At 40.0% G+C, this 17,590-nt stretch overlaps 1 long non-coding RNA gene across 1 annotated transcript; it reads left to right on the top strand.

The window, feature by feature from the left end:
- The first annotated feature begins 1,558 nt into the window (after positions 1–1,558).
- On the top strand, positions 1,559–8,506 carry LOC143647859 (uncharacterized). Its single transcript, XR_013158213.1, has 3 exons — positions 1,559–1,650; positions 5,740–5,814; positions 8,239–8,506. It is a non-coding gene; the product is annotated as an uncharacterized LOC143647859 (long non-coding RNA).
- The last annotated feature ends 9,084 nt before the right edge of the window (positions 8,507–17,590 follow it).

A 17,590-nucleotide genomic window follows, 5' to 3' on the forward strand; every position in this document is an offset into this window, starting at 1 on the left:
CAGACTTCTCATTTTTTCCAAAGGGCCACTAATAGACTAAACCTAGCTAGAAGCCAGTTGACAAGAAACTTTGGAAATACCATTTAAAGGGATGGGTGTAAAATATATCTGGATACAAACAGGTATATGACCAATATAATGGATTAAATAAAGGGAGTTTTTTTTTTTTTTTTTTTAACTTAACAAGAGATCCTGAGGTAGACACCTGTAGCTTGGTTCAGTGTCTGTGTGGCCAAGGCTAATAAACCTATAATTCTTAATTTTTCCCTTAGAGTCTTGATATAGCTGGTTGTGTTAGTCAGGGTTCTGTAGAGAAACAGAATCAACAGGAGAGATCTGTAAATATGAGAGATATAAAGTTGTCTCATGCAACCATGGGAATGGAAGAGGCCAAAATCCGTAGGGCAGGTGTGAAGCTAGCAGCTTTGATGAAGGGTCTGGTGAACTCCATAGGAGAGGCTCGCTGGGTGAGGAATCAGTGAAAGAGTCTCTCTTCCTCCTTAAAAATCTTCAACTGATTGGATTACTTCATCGGTGGGAGACAAACCTTAGCTGATTGCAGATTAATCAGCCACAGATGCAATCAACTAACTGATTATTTAATATACCAGCTTTCTGGTTTATCAACCAGCCATGAAATATCCTTGCAGGAATGGTCCGGCCAGTGCTTGCCTGACCAGACAAATGGGCATAATCACTTGGCCAAGTTGACACCAGAAACTAACTAACACACAGGTACTGCTCCAGCTCCTATGCTGTGTTTAAGACTGTAAGAAGAGGGAAAGGTTATGCCAATTATTTATGCCTCCATTTATCAGGAAAACCATTTTTTTTTTCCTCAGAAGATGATCAGTTGATTTCCACTTGTTTCTCACTGGCTTGGACTAAGAAGCTGAGAAATTGGAAAAGGGGTGATCATGATTGGTGTAGATCCATTATGGTTCTCCATGTGAAACTGTGCACACTGCACTATAAATAAAATAAGTGTTTGGATGATAGGTAAGTGTTGGGGAATGGAAAGTGGGTAGGTAGCCTACAGTGTCTGCCAAAGGATCAGAGGTCTTCTGGGACCTCCAGTCTTTGCTGACTTGTTTCTGGCTTCAACACTTCAGAGCAGCTAGTAATTCTTCAGCAAACTGAATTTCACCTCTTGGTTCCTCTCAGTTAGATATTTCGCTATTTGCTCATGACTTAGATCAAACCACTCACATTTACTTGCTCTTAATACTCTGACCTTTCCTACTTGGTCTGCTGCCTGCTGCTTCTGGTTACATAAGGATTCACTGAAAATTCAACATGTATTTATTCAGCATCTACTATTCAGCATCTACTTCCTAGAAACTGTTCTAGGAAGTTAAGATACATCCGTAAACAAAACCTGGCAAAAATCTCTACCCCTGTAGAGCTTTTTTTTTTTCTCGTGAGGGGAGACAAACAACAAAAAATAAACATAGTTTGTTAGAAGGAGGAAAGTGCTAAGAAAAAAAAAATAGAGCAAAGTGAAGGGGATTGGAAGATGCAGGCAAGAAGTTGGTACATTCTTAAGTGGATGTTCAGGGTAGGGACTATTGATGTTTCATTTAACTTTTGCTTACATGGTTCTGTTTCTTCTTGAAACAGTGGCCTTTCTCACCATTTCCTTGGATCCAGGTAAAAGCCCTGAGAGTCTTTTGATTCAGAGTTTATCTACCTTTTAAAGAATAATATTTCTCTGTTTCTTTGAAGCCTAATCTGCATGTTATTTTGTTCCTGATTATTAAAAAGAGCATACTAAACAACTAAATCATTCAGGAATGTTTTACATTATCATTTAATTAAAATATAATCTAATGTCCATTGTGATTTCTACTTTGATACTGTGCAATTGTTACAAATTTATTTCTTAATTTCCAAAAATATTCTATTTTATAATTGATACCTGGCTGATTTCTAGTCTGATCAGAGAACATACTCTGTGTGATTTTAATCCTTTAAAATCTGTTGAAACGTGCATTATGGCTCAGCATGAGGTTAATTTTTGTAAATTTTTATGCATGCTGGAAGGTATACTTGCAGTTGGGTGTTGTGTTCTATAAATGTCAGTTAAGTAAAGTTGGTTAATTATGTTATTCAAAACGTCTATTATCTTTCCTATATTTTTTGCCCTGCTTCTTCTGTTAGTTACTGAAAGATGTATTAAAATCTGCCATATGATACAGTTTTTTTTTAATGTTGTCAGTTTTGCTGGCTCTCTCTCTCCCTCCTTCCCTCTATCTATCTATCTATCTATCTATCTATCTATCTATCTATCTATCTATCTATCTATCTATCTATCTATCACCTGGGTCTCCAGCATGGCAGGCGAGAATTCTGCCGCTGCACCATTGTTGCTTGCCCTGCTCTGTATATTTTGAGGCTATGTTATTAGGTGTATGCACATTTAGAATCATAGTATCTTTCTGAAAAACTGAAATTTGTGTCTATGAAATGTCCCTCTTTATATCTAATAACAATTTCTTCCTTGGAGTCCAAATTGCCTGATATCAATGTAGTTATACAAGCTTTAACTTAGCTTGCATTATCACTTGGCATTGGAATATATTTTCCCATCATTTTTATTCCAACTTTTCTTTTTCAAAATTTCCTTTTTTTGTATTAAAAACTTTTTATGAACAAGCACTCCCCTTACTTCCTTTATCCATCACCCTCTCCCCCAGTAACCTCTCTCTCATCTGCTTTCTATCTCTACAAATTTGCTATTTTTAAGTCTCCTAAGTGACATCATACAATTTTTGTCTTTATATTTCTTTCTTATTTCACTGAGAAAGATGTTTTCGAGATTCTTCCATGTTGCGGCATGGAAAACTAAATCTGCCTACACCAGCAATTTCAGAGGTTGATTAGTGTTCATGAACATAGCTCTGTTTAAACATTTTTGAATTAGATAATTTTAAAAATAGAGTTTTTGGGGGGTGCAAGGATAGTTCAGTGGTAGAATTCTCACCTGCCATGCATGAGTCCCGGGTTCAATTCTCTGTCCACGCACTTCCAAAAAAACAAATAACCAAAACAAACAAAAATTCTGCAAATGGTGCTGCAGTAATGGGATACTCACATGGAAAAATAATGAAATGTGACTCCGCCATACAGCATACAAAAAAATGTTAATATGAAATATATATATAGTTTAAGAATTTTCAAGCACTGACTTCATGTTAATTGTATGCTTAGCTACATAATCATTCTGATTTTAGATTTTGGTCTTCAGAAGAGACTAAAAAAAAAATTTTTTTTCCCCAAGAAGACAGCACATTGCAGTGCGTTAAGTAGTAGGCCCCCAAAAGATGTGTCCACATCCTAACCTACAGAACAGATTGTCCCACAGAGCCTCCAGTGGGGGCCCAGTGTTGATGACTCCTTGAATTTTGACTTTGACCTTTATTATTATGAGAGAATAAATTTCTGTTGTTTCAGGCCATGAAGTTTAGGGTAAATTGTTACAGCAGCCCTAGGAAACTAATACACAGAAAAAGATGATTGCTCAGGTGTGAAGACTAAAACATTGCTGACTTCTATTTGGATATCCATCCCTTACCTATTATATTCCACCTCCTTTCAACTCCATTTGGGCTAGTCTGCCTTCCTCTTCCATTCTCTTCCTATCCTGTCCAGTAACTACAATAAATCCAGAGTAGGTTCCCCAGACCCGCTCTCCATCCCCCATCCTGAATAAGTAACACTAGGCACACCTGCTGAATCTTGAGCAGGCTAGCCTGAGCTTGTGGGTTCTCCATCCGTCTCTGAGAAGATCACTAGAAATTCTTACCTAAATCCAAAGCCACAGTGTTACCCCAATTCCCCTGGTATTCTATTTACTGAACACCATCTAAGTTCTAAAAGTACTTGCTCCTTTTCCTAGGACTTCTTGTTTGGAATGTACTTCCTTTGGTGACACTTGTAGTAAGTCAAAAATATTTGCATGTTTTGAAGTAATGTGGATTTTGTGTTTAGAGATAAAAATCAAGGTAGTATAAATTCTGTTCATGACGCTGGTGCTAGATAATGTTTTAAAGATTGCACTGCTCCCCAAATTTTCAATCACCTATATGCTGATGATAAAAAAAAATGCCCGGGGGTCATAAGGAAGACAGCTGAGGAATTTGATGGCAAGCTTGTAGGTGTTGCTTCTTACAGTATTTAAAGGTGAAATACAGGTGAGTTATTTCTAGATTACTGCTACAAGACTGAAATATCCTCAAAGAATTTTTATATGATATTTCAAATAGCATAGAAAAGAAGACTTATGAAGAAAGAGACAGAAATTGACAGTCGGTCTGCATGTGGTGCTATGTGGGGAATCCTGGTACAACCTTAATCACTCTTGGAATGCACTGAATTTATGGAATGTGGAACACTTTTTGGAGCCTTTGCATTCTTAATATGCTCCCACCAAATAACTTAGGCCAGAGTTTGTTTATGTATTTACTATGGGACTATACCACTGTTAATGCAATCTATCATTTGGAATTACAGCCAGAGAAAAGCAATTAGCCAGCTAATGAAAAGGTTTATTGACAGACTTCTATGTGTCAAATACTTTGCCAGGTGCTGGGTGTATAGAGATATTTAATCTCAACCTCTACTTTTAGATATTTTCAATCCATTACAGGGATTGCAAATATACGCATGTACTCTGCCAGTCCTTCTTGTAGCATCCGTGGAAGCCATAACACTTTTTCACACAAAGCCTAGCTGCTCAGTGGAAACACTTCTATATAGCTCTCTACAAAAACATGATCGATTTACTAATGTTGGCATGTAAGATAATGCTGAAACTAGGGTGATACCAACAAAAGCTAGCAATTGTGGGGGCTGACTCTGTAACCAGCAATGCTATTAGGCTTCTTACCTACCCACATTAACATGGTTAATAGTCATCCAAGCCGGGATTTGGACCCATCAGTCTGAATCAAAGTGTATACTCTTAACACTATATAATATTTCCTCAAATCCCATCTCTGATTAGGTTCCTCAACTGTTTAATGCTGAATTCCTCTCAAATTTTTCTCTTCTTAAAGCAGAGAAATTCAAATCCCTTCATTGTATTTGTTTATTTTAGATTTCGTTTTTCCAAACCTATAATTATTTTAGATAATCTTTTTTTGGGGGGGGAGGGGCATGGTTCAGGAATCGAACCCACGTCTCCCACTTTTTTTTTGTTTTAATTCCTATATACAAGTATTACTGAACAAATACAAAATCCCAGTCACTGGACTCAGTATTTGGAATACAGCACTGACTAAGATAAAGACATTTCTAACCTCATGGGCCTGGTACTCTAAACCTTTCCAAATCAGTGCTCTGGTCTTTGACTCTAGTAGTCTGACCTGCAGACTTTGTTCAGTGACTTTTAGGAGACGTTCTGGCGCAGTGATCACTGTCACTGCATATTACTGGGCCAAGGTCCATGTTACAAAATCTAAAAGAGAATCTGGCTTTGATTAAAAGACTGTGACTTCAGGAATTTTCTAGGGTTCAGGGTATAACAGCAACTCTTTGTTTTCTTCAGATTGACCATACTTAGTTCTGCTTCTGTTCCTCATGGTTGCAGGTAGGACTCTCACCTTTGTATTTTCTTGTGAATACTGACTGTGGACACGTACATTATGTAGGGGTATGACATATATATATATGTCACACACACACACACACACACACATATATATATATGTAACTTATGTATTCTTGATTGCTTGGCAGGATTCATGGCCAAAGCTGATTAATCAAAGCTGAGCCACAGAATGCCGGTTCCTGGGGAGTGGCAGGTATACAGAGGTGAGGGGCATACTGCTAGTACCTTGATCCCTCTTATATCTATCAGTTAATGATATTCTGTTGTACTGACACAGATACCTTCAGTGCTTTCTCTGCATACCATTTTCTTTGCTTTACAAATGGGAGTAACTGAGCCTCAGAGAAGTTAAGTAGTTGGACAAGTTCACAAGGCTAGAAAGTAGAACAACTGAGGTGTGAATTCCAGCCTTCCAATGCTGAGTCCAATTCTTTTTCTACTACATTAAAAAAAAGGAATTAATATTCAAACGTTATTTTTAAATGAAACAATCTTATTGGGAAAAATAGATTTGTTTTATGAGGAAATACGTTTCAAATAAGTGGCTATTTGCAGATTCTAGATATCAAATCTTCTGATACCCCCATTAACTGACCTGACTAAAAGACCAAAATATGAAATAATTTCCACTTGTAGGCATAGGGCAGATACTGGAAGAGTAGACTGGCTTCTAGGGAAATGTTTGATCTAGAAGAAGGACGATGAGGAGGTTCTGGCTATTGGTGGGGCATATTAATGGGTAGTCCAGAGAAGGAGCTGATATGGAAACCCAAATATACAGAATTGCAGGGCCTCCTGGGAGAAGTTCAGAAAGAGCAAGTCAGGGCATTAGTACAGGAGGGACTTAGATTTCAAGCAGGTCACTGGGGTAAAGTTCAGTACAGAAAGTAAGACAGAGACCAAGATCAGTTAAAGCCAAATAACTTAACTTGATTTATATGCAGTAATAATCCAAACTGGCTTGCCAGACAATTCAGTTCCAATTTACAACTGAGTTCAATTAATGCCTATTAGCCTCTCACTTTCACTCTCAAAGGGTCCCAATTTGCACAATAAATTTTTAAGGTCACTAAGTTGTAATGACAGTCATTACTGAGTTCCTACTTACTTCTCCAGCCATGTGTCTTGCCCTTCCTTAATGATCCTCTGTGGCTTCAGCCACACTGAATTATGTTCAGATCCCTTGAACTTGCCCTTCTTTCTTTATTTCTGGACCACTGAGCTTGCTATTCCTTTTAGCAGCATCACTGCCCCATTCACACCCACAGCACTCTTCTTTGCCTTTCTAACTCTAACTTGTCCTTTGCAATTGGGCTTAGTGATCCCTTCCTCTAGGAAGTCTTTCTGCCCCGCTCTTCTTCCCCCAGTTTGGGGGAAACATACCTTCCTACGTGTTGCCATTTCACCATAACAGTATTTATTACTTGTTACTGAAACTGCTTATTTATTGGACCCTGTCTCTTATTTGGCTTCTGTCTCTGTGAGGGCTTTGTGACTGTACGCCCAGGGAGAAACAGAGTGTCTTACTTCTAGGGAAGTTCCATAAATATTTTGAAGCTAAGGCTGAAACCCAGTATTCAGAATTGAGGGTCAAAGTCAGGGATAGACTAGAGACCTAAACCAGCTGGGCCAGACTGGCTTAAATTTCTCCCTAGGACCTGTTTCTTCTGGGGCAGGCTGAATCGTTGGTTGGGGATTGAAGGGTTCTCCCCATGAGATGGGAGGGCCACAGAGACTGGGATCTAGTGGGGCTTAATTCTAGAAGCCAGAAAAAGAGACTTTCCTGGATACCAATTTGGCACCAAATTAGGGTGACAAGACCCTCCCCTAGATGTCATGGAATGCAGCTTTAGGGCTGCTACCTATTTGCAAGGATGGGGAGAGGGATGGGGCTGGTTTGCAAGCACTGTAAAGGGAGCAGACATGGATAAAGGGAAGTTGTAACTGTACCTCCCTTCCTGGCTTCTCCACCCAGAACTCAAGGCTCACTCTTGCTGTTTTCCTTATCTCACCCTCTGCCACCCTTGTGTACCTGATTCCTTGCCTTTGCCTTCTTCCCCCAAAACCTACCCTCAATATGAGTTTTCAACCTGACTGTTCTGTTAGATGTTCCCTAAGTAATTCATCTTTGCCTTTGAAATATCAGTCCTTGCTTTCTAAGTGTTCATTGTAAACATCATTATTCCTCAGACTGTTCCACTGCTCACCACTGGGCCTCATAGGACCTTGGACTTTCTTCTCTCTTCCTCTTGAGAAAGTTCTTGACCAGCCTTCAGGTGCCTCAGACACCTAACCTGGTATGCCTCAGACTTAACCAACCCCCAGCTGGAAGCTTTATTTGAGATTTATAACATTTTTTACTTTATACCATTATGTGTCTCTTGGTATCAACAGATTATGTGGGAAATATATGAGGATTATTTCAAGTCAATTGTTAACCTCTGTGAGACCCACGCAACAAAGATTTATTGAGAATATCCTAGATGTCAGCTTACTTGTCCAAAGGAAAAATTACTTAACTGAAAAGTAATCTGAAAGACATGAGCAATATATAAAAATTAGACATCCATTGCCATGCCAATTTAAAGATCTTTATGTTATTTTCTCTAACATCCCAAAATTTAAAGATGGAACAGATGCTGCTCAGACCAGAATGTGAGCCCCTCAAGTCAAATTGCATCGTCGGAGAGTTACCTCACCGAGAATGAAGCTGATTCCCCAGAGCCTGCTTCAGGGCTTCTTCCTCCAATTATCACATCACTGAGGGCTCTAACCCTGCAGACACGCAAGTGCAAGTTTCACTTTCTAATAGCTTCAGTTCAACTGGTAGCCTAGGATTTCTTTTTAGAAGAAGAAACAAACCCTAATGGTAAGAAATAACTCACCAGTTGGCGACTTACCTGGTTTCTGCTTTTGAAGTTTATTGAACTTTTATGAAGCTTATTGAACTCTTATTTTCTTAGAGAAGAAAATTTTCCTCACTCTCCTCTCATAAAAAGGGGTGTTTTGGAGGCTATTGAATTCCAGGTCTAAATTTGGGTTTATTGGCAATTATTAAGTAGACTGTTTAGTGTCTTTATTATGACATGGGTGCCAGGCTGGATTTAAATGAATCCAAAATCTCCCCTGAGCCAAATATCTCCCATTCTTATGCAACATTATAATATTTCACCTAACAAACAGTTACCAAACTCCCAATCCCTGAGGGACTCCTGATTAGATGTTCAAACCCTCTGGAACTAACAGATAACAGAACTCTCCCAGATAATGTGTTGATTGTGCATGTCCTTCCAGAGAAAAGGTGTACTTGATTTAAAAGACTTGATTAAGTAATGACATTTCTGACATTATCTAGGCCGTGGAGAGATCTTTGACAACTGAAGAAATTTTTGGACAAGGGGACCTTTAGTGACCCCCATCAGGTTACGAAGGTGGCTTCCAGCATCTCCAGGTCTCTGGGCCATGGGAAACCTTATCCCTTTCTCAGTGGTTTTCCAACTTCTGTCCTGTACTGACAGCATCCATCCATCAGTGACAATGGCTCCCAGTGACAGGGACTCATACCTGGCTGTAGAGAGTGGAAGGTGCCTGCTTTCCTAGGGTGTGGGGGTCAGAATCCTCTAGGGAAGAGTTTATGGTTTGAATCGTATCTCCCCCTACAACCCATGGTAATTCTGTATCCCCCAGGGCACCGGCCCCTATTTAATAATCACTAAAGGGTTTAGGGCACTGGAGTGCAGAGCAGCCCAGACTCCTAAATGGTCGCTTGTCCTAGAGCTGTTTCTCCACCCAACTTGGCCAGGAGACTCAGACAGATGATGTCATTGCAACTGGAAAGGAGAACTTGTTAAAATCTGTGTTCTCACTGGCTGAGAAAACTTTTCCCGGAACCCTCAGGAACTGATGGTGGGAATGTAGACTGGGACAGTCATTCTGGAAAGAATTTGGCAGTACGTGGTGAAATTAAGTACGCCTACATCCTATGACCCACCCATCCCTTTCTGGGATGTACAGTCAGAGAAATTCAGTCTTGAGACCATAAAGGGCTATGTACAAGGATATTCAGTGAAGTACAGAGTGTGAGGAAAAATGATGAAGATGATGATGGCTAACATTTTCTGAATGCTTATGTGTGCTAAGTACTTGACATTTACTCGGTATTTGACACGAAGCAGATAACATATTATCTCCATTTCAGAAATGAGAAATTTGAGGTGTGGTGGTGACTTAGTTTACTAAGTCTGCTATAACAAAATAGTACAGACTAGTTGGTGGAAAAAATGCAAATGTATTGTCTCAGTGTTCCAGGCTACAAGTCTGAATCAAGGTGTTGGCAGGGTCAGGTTTCTTCTGAAGGCTGTAGAGATCTAGTGGTGGCTGGCAATCCATGATGCTCCTTGGCTTGTAGCATAACTCAGTCTCTGCCTTCATCACACAGGTGTCTCTCTCTCTTTCTCTCTTTGTGTTTCCTTATTGTGTCCAAATTTTATCTGCTTATAAGAACATGAATTATATTAGATTAGGACCCACCTTAATCTAGTTTGACCTGATTTTAACTAGTAATCTTCAAAGATCCTATTTACAAATAAGCTCACATTCATAGAACTTGAGCATGTCTTTAGGAGGTGATATGATTCAATTCATAATATGGGTTTAAGTAGAATTGGCCAAGTTTATGCAGCTTATAAATGGGTATGATTGCCAGACAGTTGGCTCCTGAATGTGCTATCCTAACCATGTACTTTATTGTCTAAGTCTGTGTCAATCACTGGGGAATGAATAGGTCAAATGTGAAAAATTATTCATCAAGCACATGGACAAATTTTCAAAGTGTAGTGCTAAGTGAAAAAAAAATTAAGAACAAGACTAAGTTCCAGAGCCCATACACAAAATATATAAAATGTATACATAAGTAATGCAACTTCATAACATTTCAGCTATATTAATATGCTTTGTGAATTGTGAATTGTGAGATTCACCCAGGGACATAATAGTGAGGACCTATGGAGGGGGAGGGGTAGGAGTAGGAACAAATAAAAAATGTATAAAACAAAATAAAATGAACCAAACAATAAAGAATCCTTGCACAGATGATGATGATGAGAGGGTGCCATGACTTGAGGATTGTACTTGATTCTGCTCTCTTCTCCCAACAGTTATAATTTTCCCCATAATTCCCTTTACAAAGTAGTTGCAAAGCTCCACCTCACCATTAGTGACGTTTGGGGAAGACACTTTCTGATTCATTCTATTCCTCAGAGCTTCATCCAGTGAGCAACAGAGTCCAACTGGATACATAATCCAACTGGATACATGTGCATCCAGTTGGTATTTTCTCAACCTTAGAAAGAGCCACTTGTTTCCCAGAAATAGAAAAGTTTCCCTGGTATTGATTGAGAAGAACCAAAGCAAGGACTATAAATTGAAGGCATGATGACAAAATCATTTTAATTAACTTTTTTTTCTAGGATTAAATGGAATTAGGGCATTATAGCAAAAATTTTGAAAATTACCTATTTATATTTCATGTATCTCTGGTGGTAGCTGACCCTGACACTTGGCATTGTTGAGGACAAGCCCATACCTTGATGGCATGTTTGTCTGCAAATGAGCATATCTCGGTTGGCTCTTTCCTAAGCATTTATGAATCTGAATGCCAGAGCTTCTAAATGAGTCAAATATGGACATAGCTGACATGGCTGCTGTATCATTTTCTATATAGTAGGAGAATTAATTCATAGTTAACGTTATAGTCATCTTGACTTCAAGAAATGACTCAACAGGATGTTATTTGGCAAATGCACAACGACTATAAAATGCAGTTACCTCATTCATCCTCCTTAAAGGAATCAGGTTACCATGAGAACCCTGCTTCTTCCAGGGTTTTATTCTCATTACACACGTTTATAAGCTATCTACTATCTGACACTGTTTTGATAGAAGATATAACTCTAGCTGAGGACAAGTTTGTCATGAAACTGACTGGACAATGCTGGATTGCACAATCCAAACTGTGATTGTTGGTTAGAGCAGCCATCTTCCTGGTTTATGTGAAGAGGCTGCATTTAGGATCCTAAGCGGAGAGTAGGAAATGTTTGGAAAGGTAGAGGGGAGGAGAAGAAGGCAGAGTGCAGCTCCCAAGGTGTCAGGAATGAAGAAGGAGGTGGAGTAGGTGGGGCAAGAGGGGACAGTGAAGAATATAGCCAGAGACATGAGTAAGTGAAGGGGGAAAGAGGGGCAGGATGGGGGAGGTGAGTGGGGCCAGGGTTGTCAGAGTAGGCCTTGGATTGTGAGATTCACAGGGGCTTTGCTAAAAGTGGGTTCCCTGTGAAATGGGCTTCAATTAAGTAGGTTTAGTAGATGCTGAAAACTTGTGTGTTCGTGGGTTTCTGGGAGAAGCTCACTTGGATGTGTACTTTCCCAGTTCTCTTTTATCACTAGAGGCATAAAGGAGTCTGCCAAATGGCAGAGCAAATTTCCCTGGAAGCAGCTGTCAGGATCTTCAGATTCAGGCAGCTCATGGAAGATGCCAGAATGCTCACAGCACTCCTATCCTTGAGTCTTTGCACAGGTTTTTCCTTTTACATGGCTACTCTTCCCCTTTCTTCGAAAGCTGTGCTCTACAACACAGCGGCCACAAGCCCCATGTGCGCTTGGAATAGAGATGTGCTTTAAGTGTAAACTACACACAGGATTTCAAAGACCTAGTATACAAAAAAAGATTGTAAAATACCTCATCAGTAATTATTTTCATATTTATTACATGCTGCAAAGATGATATTTTGGATATATTGGGCTAAATAAAATATGTCAAAATTATTTCCACCTGTTTCATTTTACTTTTTCAAATATGGCTACTAGAAAATTCTTAATTATGTACATAGCTCACATTATATATGCAGTTGATTCTCATTTGTGATAATATTCTATAACATCAATGCAAACACTGAATTAGCAAATACTGAACCATTGCTATTAGGTGAAATACAGGATTATGTTCCTCTGAGCCTCTGGTCACAAATTTTTGTCAACCCATCCATGTATAACCTTGTTTTATGTGTGTTTGTGTTAAAGGACATCTAAAACTCATGCCTGAACGAAGCTTATCTAACAAGTGTATTTTCTCTATAAAGCGCATCACAGCATTCTTGCGCACAGGAAACTTAAACGGCTCTTCAGTAATATTCTTGGGCCCTATTTACACAGCAGAATCTCCTACAAAAAGGACAGAAATGCAAAATATGCAGCACTGCGTGTAAGGCAAAAAGCATATTTGTTTGCAATGTGAGGGCTGAAAAAAGAAAGCAGAGTGTAGCCTTGTTTGACTTCAGCTGGGGACATGTGTGCCAGGCAACTCAAATTTTTTTACTGCTCTGAGCATGTCTGAGAATGACCGGAAATGCACTGGGAGTATTGGTTTTGGGATTACAAAGGAAGTTTAGTGATTAAGTGAATTCGTAAATATGAACTCATCGAATAATGAGGATAGATTCTATCTATTGGAGAGCAGTGCCCCAGATTTTGTCCATTCTTCAAGAGTTTGCATGGTGTGGTGGTCAGTATCCCAGACTCTCCAGCCAGGCTGCCTGGATTCAAATCCTGGGTTCAGATCCTGCCACTTCACAGCATGGGACCTCGAGCCAGTTATCTAATCTCTCCACGCCCACAATTTGTTTCTTTCTAATAATATGATCTGCCTCACCAGGAAATGCAAGTGCAAATGCAATCTCACTTCTTGCCTGAGGCCTTCTGCTGCCTTCCCTTTACTCCCATCTATTATCAAAGATCGTTTTTGCCATTTCAACTTTATTTCAATGGTTTTTGCTATTTTGTGCTCTCATGTTTGGCATCATTCACTCAACATTATGTTTGCGGTAGTAACACATATTGTTGTGTGAGGAGGAGTTTGTTCAGTTTCATTGCTGAATATATTGTTTGAAGAAGTGTATCACAATTTATGTACCCATTCTTTTGTTTATGGATAGTTGGGCCACTTTCAGTTTCGGACTATTGTGAATAATTCTCCTATAGCTCTTGTGGAATTTTGGGTTTTATGGTATATGTCAGGCTCCAGTAGATGCTTCTAAACCCGTTTCTAAAGTGGTTGTACCAATTTCATCTCCTACCAACAATGTACAAAAGTTCAAGATGTTCCACATGTTTGCCAACCTCTTTTATTTCTCTTGTTCATTCTGAGGAGAAGGGATGGTTTTAATTTGTACTTCTTTCCTCATGAGCAAGCACTTTTCATATGCTTATTGGATATTTGGATATCTTCTTCTGTGAAGTTCAAGTCTTTTGCCACATGCTCTTTCCCCCTGAAAATTTTGTCTATCTTGTCTGTCTTTTCCTTATTGAGATGTAGGATTTCTTTAAATATTTTTAAAATCTGAGTCCTTTGTCGGTTACATGGGTTATAATTATCTCTCGCCAGTCTGTCACTTGTCTTTTCACTCTCTTAACGGTGTTTTTATGAGCAGAAGTTCTTTGAAGAAGTTTAATTTATCAGTCTTTTCATATTTGAGTTAATTCTTTCTGTAATCTGTTCAAAAATCTTTACCTAACGGGTGCAGCCATTTTAATGTCAGTAAATTTACTCAATACATACACAGTACTGGATACTAAAATATACGTAGAAATTGCCATATTAATGATTCTGACAAATGATTCTATTCATCAAATGTTTGTGTTATCTTGCTAAATGGCACGAGTTCTATCCCTTGAGTCATTTCCTGTCTCTCTACTTCCCCATATCTCGCACCTAGATTCAACTGTTTGCTCTGTTGTCTCGTTTCTCTGTTGGTCTTCCCATCTTCTTAGCCCCCATATACCCCACTCCTGGGCTGCCTTTGCCTTCCACGTCAAAACAGTCCTGAGACTTTCCTTCATTCTTAATAATAATAAGGATAACTAAGAATTATGAGAGTTTACTATATGGCAGGCACTGTGCTAAGTGCTTTAGATGCATTTTCTCTTTTAATCTCATGAGAAACTCATATATGAGTTCCAGCACATTTTCAGATGAAAGAAATTGAGGCTTCGGGAGGTTAAAATCACACAGCCAGAGAGCCAAGAATCAAACTGAGGTCTGCATGAACAAAGCCATCAGCCTTCACAGCATACTGCCCTCTCCTACTCTTAGAGTAATTTTTTAACCCTGTTGGGAGTCCCACATCTCCTATCTGCAACAGGAAGGACATTTAGAATTGTGTTTTGATTGACCAGTCAACTCCTGAGCAAGATGTTCAATAGCCTCCTTACAGTTCAGCCATGTGCAGGTGATCATTCCTTTGCATGTCCTTTTTTCTACCTCCTTCCACTGGTTAGGTCCACTGTAGCTTCTTCCTGCCTGGTGACAACTCTCTACGTATGGCAGAATGGGCAGTGAGCAAGTCCAGCATATGGTTCCAGGGGGAAGGACAAAAGGGTCCTAATGAATCAAACCTTGTAGGAGATTGCAAAAAGGAGGAGAGAGAGAGAAAGAGAGAGAGAGAGAGTCTCTCTGAGGCACTGGGGAGCCAGACTGGAGGCCGGGAGGCACATTCTTTTACACAGTCTTCATATGATACAAGCTTTTCTATTGCCACTGTGCAAAGAGAAGTTCAAGGGTGCAACCCTGTCCTCCTGCATCCAGCCAGGACAGGGTGACATGCATGGAAGAAGGAGGCTCCTAATAAAACCTATTGCACATTTGTCCTTATCTTCCTAGTTTTCCATGTACTTTCAGTATGATGGCTTCATCTGATCCCTAGAATAATCCTTATGAGATAGAGAAGGAAGGTGTTGAGAAGTCCATTTTATCGTTGGGCAAATTGAGATTCAGAGAGGCCAAAAAAAACTTGTCTAGTTAGAATAGGTAATTGATGACAGACCCAGGACCAGAATTCAGGTCTCCATATTTCTAGTCCAGTGTTTTTCTCTATTAATAGGGTTCACAAACATTTACACCTCAACAGCCCACCCCCTTCATGTGAAATAGGTATGCTAACAATTAACTGTGTTATAAGGCAGACAAATTAGAGTAAATAAATGCAGAAACAAAACTTTCAGAGTATAATGGAAGAAGTAAAGAACATTGAGGGTAGCTTCTTTGGTGAAGTGACGTGATCAGGCAAACATTATAGAAAAGTGTCATGGGGTGGGGAGCAGGGGGTGGAAAGGAAAGAAACTCAAAGAGCAGGGTTGAGGCTGCAGTTCAACCACATGGGCAGTGGGGGAGAAGGCTAGGCAAGGACTGGGCACCCCACAGCCCAGGAACCCAGGGAGCTGTGCTATTTCCACCAAAATTGCTTCTGGGGTGGTGGCAGCGTCTCCATGGGTGAGCACTTTTCATTTTCCCCCTCCTCCAACACACTCACTCTCACTCTCACACTCTTTCTACGGGTTTCTATGGTGTGAAGAAATGTGAGAAAACTGTCAAATATACCCAAATGTGGAGAGTTAGAAAAGGCATTGAGCTAAAGCTGCCTGGGCTGCTGCTTTTCTAAGGTACTCACTGCAATAAAGACACAGGGCAAAGAAACACCGCCCAACACGCACGCACTCTGTGCAATTTAGAGAGAACCGTGTGGTGGATGTGGTTTAACTGTACACTTCATTAAAAAAAGACTGTAGCAGTGTTTGTAAAATGCTTATAGATATAAGTGGCTAAGAACATAAAACTTCGTTTTCTCATGTTGTCATTATGACTGTTTATAATGTAATCTAAAAGTGAAGGTTCTGCCCGTGCACGAGATCCCTACTCATCCATGTATTCCAAAGCAGGAACTCTAAGATAGGAGGCCCTTTAAATAGCAGGTGGGTTGATTGCCCCTTCACTACCTGTTTACACCCAGCCCAGGAAGACAGATGTCCTAGGTCGCTCTTGATCTTCATCCTGTTGCAGGTCCACCTGGGCTGACATTTTCTAAGAAGGCCCCTTCAGATCAAGGGTGTGCAGTGTATGGCATTTTTGTCAGAGGGTGCCATTGGGTAGTTTTCGCTGCTTTAGGAGAGCGGTGTTAAGAATGCAAGATGCGGTGCGTTATGTGTGTGCCAAAGTGTCTTTGACTTTGACGGAGTGAAGAGAGCTAGGCTAGCCTCGGTGTCCGCCCAAGTGCCCTTCTTTCCCTGTCACTGCTCTGTTCTTCCTCCTCCTCTCCTTCAAGGCTTTAGTCACCACACGCCAGTGTGTGGGGCTCCAGTTTTTAAATATCTCTGGCTGTGACCATGGTAAGGGATGTTTTACATTACGACAGTACCACCCCCCCACCACCCCACACATAAATTTATAACAAAAAATTGTGAAATAACACCTGCCCATACCATCCATTTTACAACTTTGACATTTTATATCTTATTATATACCCACCAAACTAATTTCACAACCCATAGCTCTTTAGAAAGCACTACTTCATCTCATTCCAGGAAAGGTGATAATTGATAAGCAAGGTGGGTTTTTATTTTGCTTTGCTTGTTTTTTGATAAGCCTCAAGATTTCACTATTGCCTGAGGTTTTCAAATTTTATCTGTGGGCACCAGAAGGCTCTCTCAGCAGCGTGGGTAACAAAGGAGAGCCGTTCTTTATGGACTCTCACTCTTCTCCCACCTAGAAGGGCTGCCCCCAGGAGTCTCAGGTATTGCTTTGCCAGATGTGTGGGAGGGGTTTGCAACACAGTGGGTGGTCCTCCAAGTAGAATTCAGAGAGTGGAGAGTGTAATGGGCAAAAGATGCCATGGTTTTCCAGCATTCGAATTAACTTACTATATTGATTTAATGCCCTGGCAAGTTCTTTGAAACATTGCATTGATGTGAACCATTTTTACTTTAACCTCTGTTCTCTTCAAGAACTAAGAACTTGTAGCTTCAGGTTAATGGATTTTCCACTCTTTCAAGGTGGGACTGAGCTATCACTGGCAGAGCTGAGGCTGATAGGTACTTGGTATACTTGGAAGGAGCTAAAGGAGGGTTTCTAGGGTAGGAAGGCAAGCGCTCCAGTGA

Source organism: Tamandua tetradactyla, chromosome 10 (assembly GCF_023851605.1).
Source record: "Tamandua tetradactyla isolate mTamTet1 chromosome 10, mTamTet1.pri, whole genome shotgun sequence".
Lineage (NCBI taxonomy): Eukaryota > Metazoa > Chordata > Mammalia > Pilosa > Myrmecophagidae > Tamandua > Tamandua tetradactyla.